General features: G+C 36.0%; 1 non-coding gene across 1 annotated transcript; it reads left to right on the top strand.

The window, feature by feature from the left end:
• The first annotated feature begins 4,446 nt into the window (after positions 1 to 4,446).
• Positions 4,447 to 4,553, top strand: LOC131182652 (small nucleolar RNA R71). Its single transcript, XR_009150914.1, has one exon. It is a non-coding gene; the product is annotated as a small nucleolar RNA R71 (small nucleolar RNA).
• The last annotated feature ends 562 nt before the right edge of the window (positions 4,554 to 5,115 follow it).

Below are 5,115 nucleotides of genomic sequence, written 5' to 3'. Positions count from 1 at the left end.
TTTAATCTTGATTTTAATCATCTTACATGATTAAAAAACATTTGGCAAGCTTATGTGTTATGCCATGTGTCACCATCTCATGGTGCCACGTGTCACACTGCAAAATGACCAAAATGCCCTCATGGTCTTAATTTTGAGTTCTTAACTCAAAATAATTATTTTCTTCTTCTAATTAATTTATATCAAATATAAATTAATCAATTAATCTCTATTAATTAATTTCTCATTAATTAAATTCATATTTAAACACTTTAAATATAAATTTAACTTATACTACACATCCAATAATCTAGATTTGGTTTCAAGTCATGCTAGGGACTTTGCAATTTAATTGCAAACCAAATCTATTTAATTAATCAATTAAACTCTTTAATTAATTAATTAAATCATATTTAAATAGGTGATAACTTGTGTATGTGTGTGACTTACTAGGCTCATCACTAATTGGCAATGAGACATGATATCAACTCTTAATATCATCAGAACTCTTTCTTACCATAAATGATTTCTCTAAATCATTTTATGAACCTCATAGACCATGATTAACACCTAGCATAGCATGCCATGGCCACCCAATTAGTAATAAGATTTACCTTAAATGAACCTATAATCATATGTTACCATGCACTAGAATCTCTCTCGGTAAAATCCCAACTCAAGCCGAGTCATGGTTTATGTCAAACTCCATTTGCTATGAATATTATGTTCTCTTTTAATTCCAGTTCTTGATTAAAAGATTTTTCTCATCGAAACTCTTTCTCAATAAATCTATCTGTCTGCCAGAACTTGAAACATCAAGAACAATTAAATGAATATAGGATTTTAACTCTATTTACTTAGAGGAACAGATTCCATCTTGATCAACACCTACCTCCATATATAACTAGTAGAGCCAACAGATGCCCATATACCTATACACAAGACAAGTATGAAAGCAAAGATCAAACTCAAACTACCTATATACAAGATAACTGTGCTATCTCAGGTCTAAAGATTATATGCACTGATATGATTTATGACAAAACATTGACAAGAGTAAACTCCATGTGCTTGTCATAAGTGTCACTGGTTCGGCCTACTTATCATGTATAAGTGCCTATCATGTTTGTTATATGGCATGAGACTCACCATTCCATCTTATTTATATCTCATATAAATAACTTGGGAACAAACATGAATACAATCTTTCTGGATAAGTCATGTCCTTATTATGAAGTATCCTCGATTGTGAACCTATTTATGATACTTTGTGCTAGAAATATTGTCACTCATATTCTTAACAACTTAAGAATAATATTTCTAACAAAATATCAATGGACCTTTTCTATTACACATAAATATATTATGTAAACGGAAAAGTGGAAATGCCTTTTATTAATAAAAATATATACAAGATACATACTAAATGATATGCTCTAGGGCATACTACTAACACAATCTTGATTAAAATCAAATTTAACATCATGATTCAAAAGATTTGTTAAGGGTTTAGCAAGTTTAGAAAAATCCTGAATAAATCGCCGGTAAAACCCAGCATGTCCAAGGAAACTCCGCACTCCTTTGACAGTGGTTGGAGGGGGCATTTTTTCAATAATTTCTATTTTAGCTCTATCCACTTCAATTCCCCTATTTGAGATTAAATGCCCTAAAACAATCCCCTCTTGGACCATAAAGTGGCATTTCTCCCAATTCAACACCAAATCATTATCAGCACATCTCTGCAAGATTTTAGACAAATTAGTCAAGCATGAATCAAAATTAGTACCATATACTGAAAAGTCATCCATGAAGACCTCCATAATTTCTTCAATAAAATCAGAAAAAATGGCCATCATGCACCTTTGAAATGTGCCAGGCGCATTACACAATCCGAATGGCATCCTTCGATAGGCAAAGGTGCCATAGGGACAGGTAAAGGTAGTTTTTTCTTGGTCATCAGGATGGATTGGAATTTGAAAGAAACCAGAATATCCATCTAAATAACAAAAGAATGAATGCTTGGCTAATCTCTCTAACATTTGATCCATAAAAGGAAGGGGAAAATGGTCTTTTCTTGTGGCATTGTTCAACTTCCTATAGTCTATGCACATTCTCCAACCTGTAACAGTTCTAGTGGGTATCAATTCATTATTCTCATTTTTAACAATCACACCCCACCTTTTTTGGTACAATATGCACAGGACTAACCCACTCATCGTAAATAGGGTAAATAATTCCAAAGACTAGTAATTTTAGGATTTCCTTTTTCACAACATCCTTCATTGTAGGATTCAATCTTCTTTGATGTTCAATGGAAGGTTTACTATTTGGCTCAAGGAAAATCCTATGCATACAAACTGTTGGACTAATTCCCTTTATATCATCAATTGCATAACCCAAAACTCTCCTATATTCTCTCAAAACTCTCAACAATTTTTCATTCTCAATATCAGTCAAAGATGCATTAATTATAACAGGATATGTTTCATTGGGTCCAAGAAAAGCATACCTGAGGTTGGAAGGAAGAGGTTTAAGATCTACCTTTGGGGCATCCTCTACCTTTAATGATGGTGGTTTGATCTCCAAATTTTGTACTCCTTCAAGTTGAAAAATTGTGGCTTCAGGATGTGGTGGAGAGCTTTCCAAATATTGTGCAAATATAGCCATGTTGTGATTATCATCATCAATGCTCCCACCATGGACTAAGCAATTTTCAAGAGGGTCTTGTGGATAGCTTTTTCTGAAATGCTCTTGAACAATCTCATCAATAATATCTACCCGCAAACAAGACTCAACTTCTTCATGTTTCCTTTTCATGGCTGGATTGATGTTGAATATCATTTGATCATCTCCCACTCTAAGTGTCAATTGCTCACCCTTCACATCAATTAATGCACCAGATACAAAAAGGGTCTTCCCAATAAGATAGGAACTTTTGTGTCTTCTTCCATATCCAAAATGACAAAGTCCACCGGAATGTAAAATTTCCCAACCTTGATAGGCACATTTTCAAGAATGCCTTCCGGATACTTAATTGAACGGTCAGCCAATGATAGATACATGTTTGTGGGCTTCAATTCTCCCATATTCAACTTCTCATATATTGAAAGTGGCATTAGGCTGACACTAGCTCCAAGGTCACATAAGGCATTTGCCACACAATTATCACCAATATGACAAGGAATGGAAAACACACCCGGATCTTTGAGTTTGGGAGGTAACTTTCCTCGGATTATAGCACTGCATTGCTCTCCCAAGTTGATGGTGTCATAATCTTCTAGTCTTCTCTTGTTGGAAAGAATCTCCTTCAAAATCTTGGCATAACTTGGCATTTGGGATAGTGCCTTAGTGAATGGCACATTGATATACAACTTCTTTAGCACTTCAAGGAATTTGCCAAATTGTTTGTCTAGCTTATGCTTGATGAATCTTTGAGGGTAGGGAAGGGTGGGTTTGTAAGGTTCAGGTGGGATGTATGGTTTCTCTCCCTCATCTTGCTCACTTTTGCTTTCTTCTTCTTTTTCATTTTTCTTGCTCTCAACTGAATTTTCTTCTTTTGTGCTCTCTTTTTCTTCTCTCTTTTTTTCACTCTCTTGACCAACTTTTTTACCACTTCTCAAGGTTACAACCTCACATTGTTCATGAGGGTTTTGTGGTTGGCTAGGTAGTTTCCCATAGGAATTGCTTCCCGATGAGCTTGCTTGTTGAGCCAATTGAGTCTCCAACATGCGGTTGTGGACTTGTAATTGATCCATGGTTTGTCTCATGTGTTGCATTTCTTCCTCCAATTTGCTATTCATCTTGCTTTGTTCAGCAAAAAATTTCTCCATCATGCTTTCCAAGGTTGGCTTCGGTTCATGAGGTGAAAGGGATTGTTGTGCTCTTGCTTGATATCCCGGTGGTGGTTGCCTTGTGGGCTGAAATTGAGGCTGAAATTGAGGCTTGTTCTGCTGCATAAACTGCTGGTTATGGGGATAATTTGAGCTTTGGCCTTGTTGAGCAAAAGTTGCTTGTGGTCTCCATGTTGAGTTGTTCACATTAGAGTAAGCATTTCCCATAGGTTTCTGTTGATAACCTCCTGCATAAGCAGCTTGTTCTTGCAAATAATCATCACCATAAGAAGAGTAATCAACTCCACAACTTTGAGTTCCATCTGTGAAGGCAACTTGTTGCATAGTTGTAGGAGTTGAGGTTGTTGCCTTTGTGCAAAAATCACTAAGAAGCTGAGTCAACTGATCAAATCTTGCATTCATGTAGCTAACTGAGTCAAGTTCATAAATCCCAGCCTTCTTTGGCTCAAGTGCTCTAGGATTTCCCCATAAATGGGTATTATGAGCAATCTTCTCTAATAGATCATAGCATTCTTCACTTGTCATTCTCATGAAATCTCCCGCTTGTGAATCAATTGTGTTTCTTATGGCTGGAGTAACTCTGGTGTAGAAATTCTGAACAATCATCCATTTGGGTATTTCATGATGAGGACATTGCCTTTCAAGCTCCTTAAATCTCATCCAAGATTCATACAAAGTTTCATCATCTCTTGGTTTAAAAGCTACCATCAAATTCCTCAAATGAGTGGTCTTCCCAGGTGGGAAAAATTGAGATAGAAAAGCTTGAGATAGCTGCTCCCAAGTAGCTATAATAGCTTGTGGAAGTGAGTCATACCACTCCAATGCTGAATCCCGAAGAGAGAATGGAAATAAGGTGAGCCGAATAACTTCATCTGAAACTCCAGGCTGCCTTTGTGTGCCACATATCATCAAAAATTTCTTCAAATGAGAATGAGGATTTTCAAGTGGACTACCTCCAAATTGTGAATTCTGAACCATTTGAATAAGACCAGTCTTTAACTCAAATTGATTAGCTCCAATGATAAGTCTGTTATCTCTCACATCAGCACATCTAGGAAAAGCATAATCCAACATGGATCTTCTTTGAGGATCATTTTGATTAACCACTTCATTTTGCCTATTTTGCTCATTTCCTCCATTGTCTCCACCAATAGCTCTATTTTGATTCTCCATATTTTCAATGGTCACCTCTTGCTCAAATCTTTGTTATTCTTCTTTTTCTGCTTCCTTTCTTCTCTTGTATTCCTTTTTGTTGGCTCGACAGAATTTTTCAATTTCTGGGTTG

The sequence above is a fragment of the Hevea brasiliensis genome, chromosome 8 (genome assembly GCF_030052815.1).
Source record: "Hevea brasiliensis isolate MT/VB/25A 57/8 chromosome 8, ASM3005281v1, whole genome shotgun sequence".
Taxonomy (NCBI): Eukaryota; Viridiplantae; Streptophyta; class Magnoliopsida; order Malpighiales; family Euphorbiaceae; genus Hevea; species Hevea brasiliensis.
Note: the sequence above shows the minus strand (reverse complement) of the source record. Positions and strands in the feature narration are given on the sequence as shown.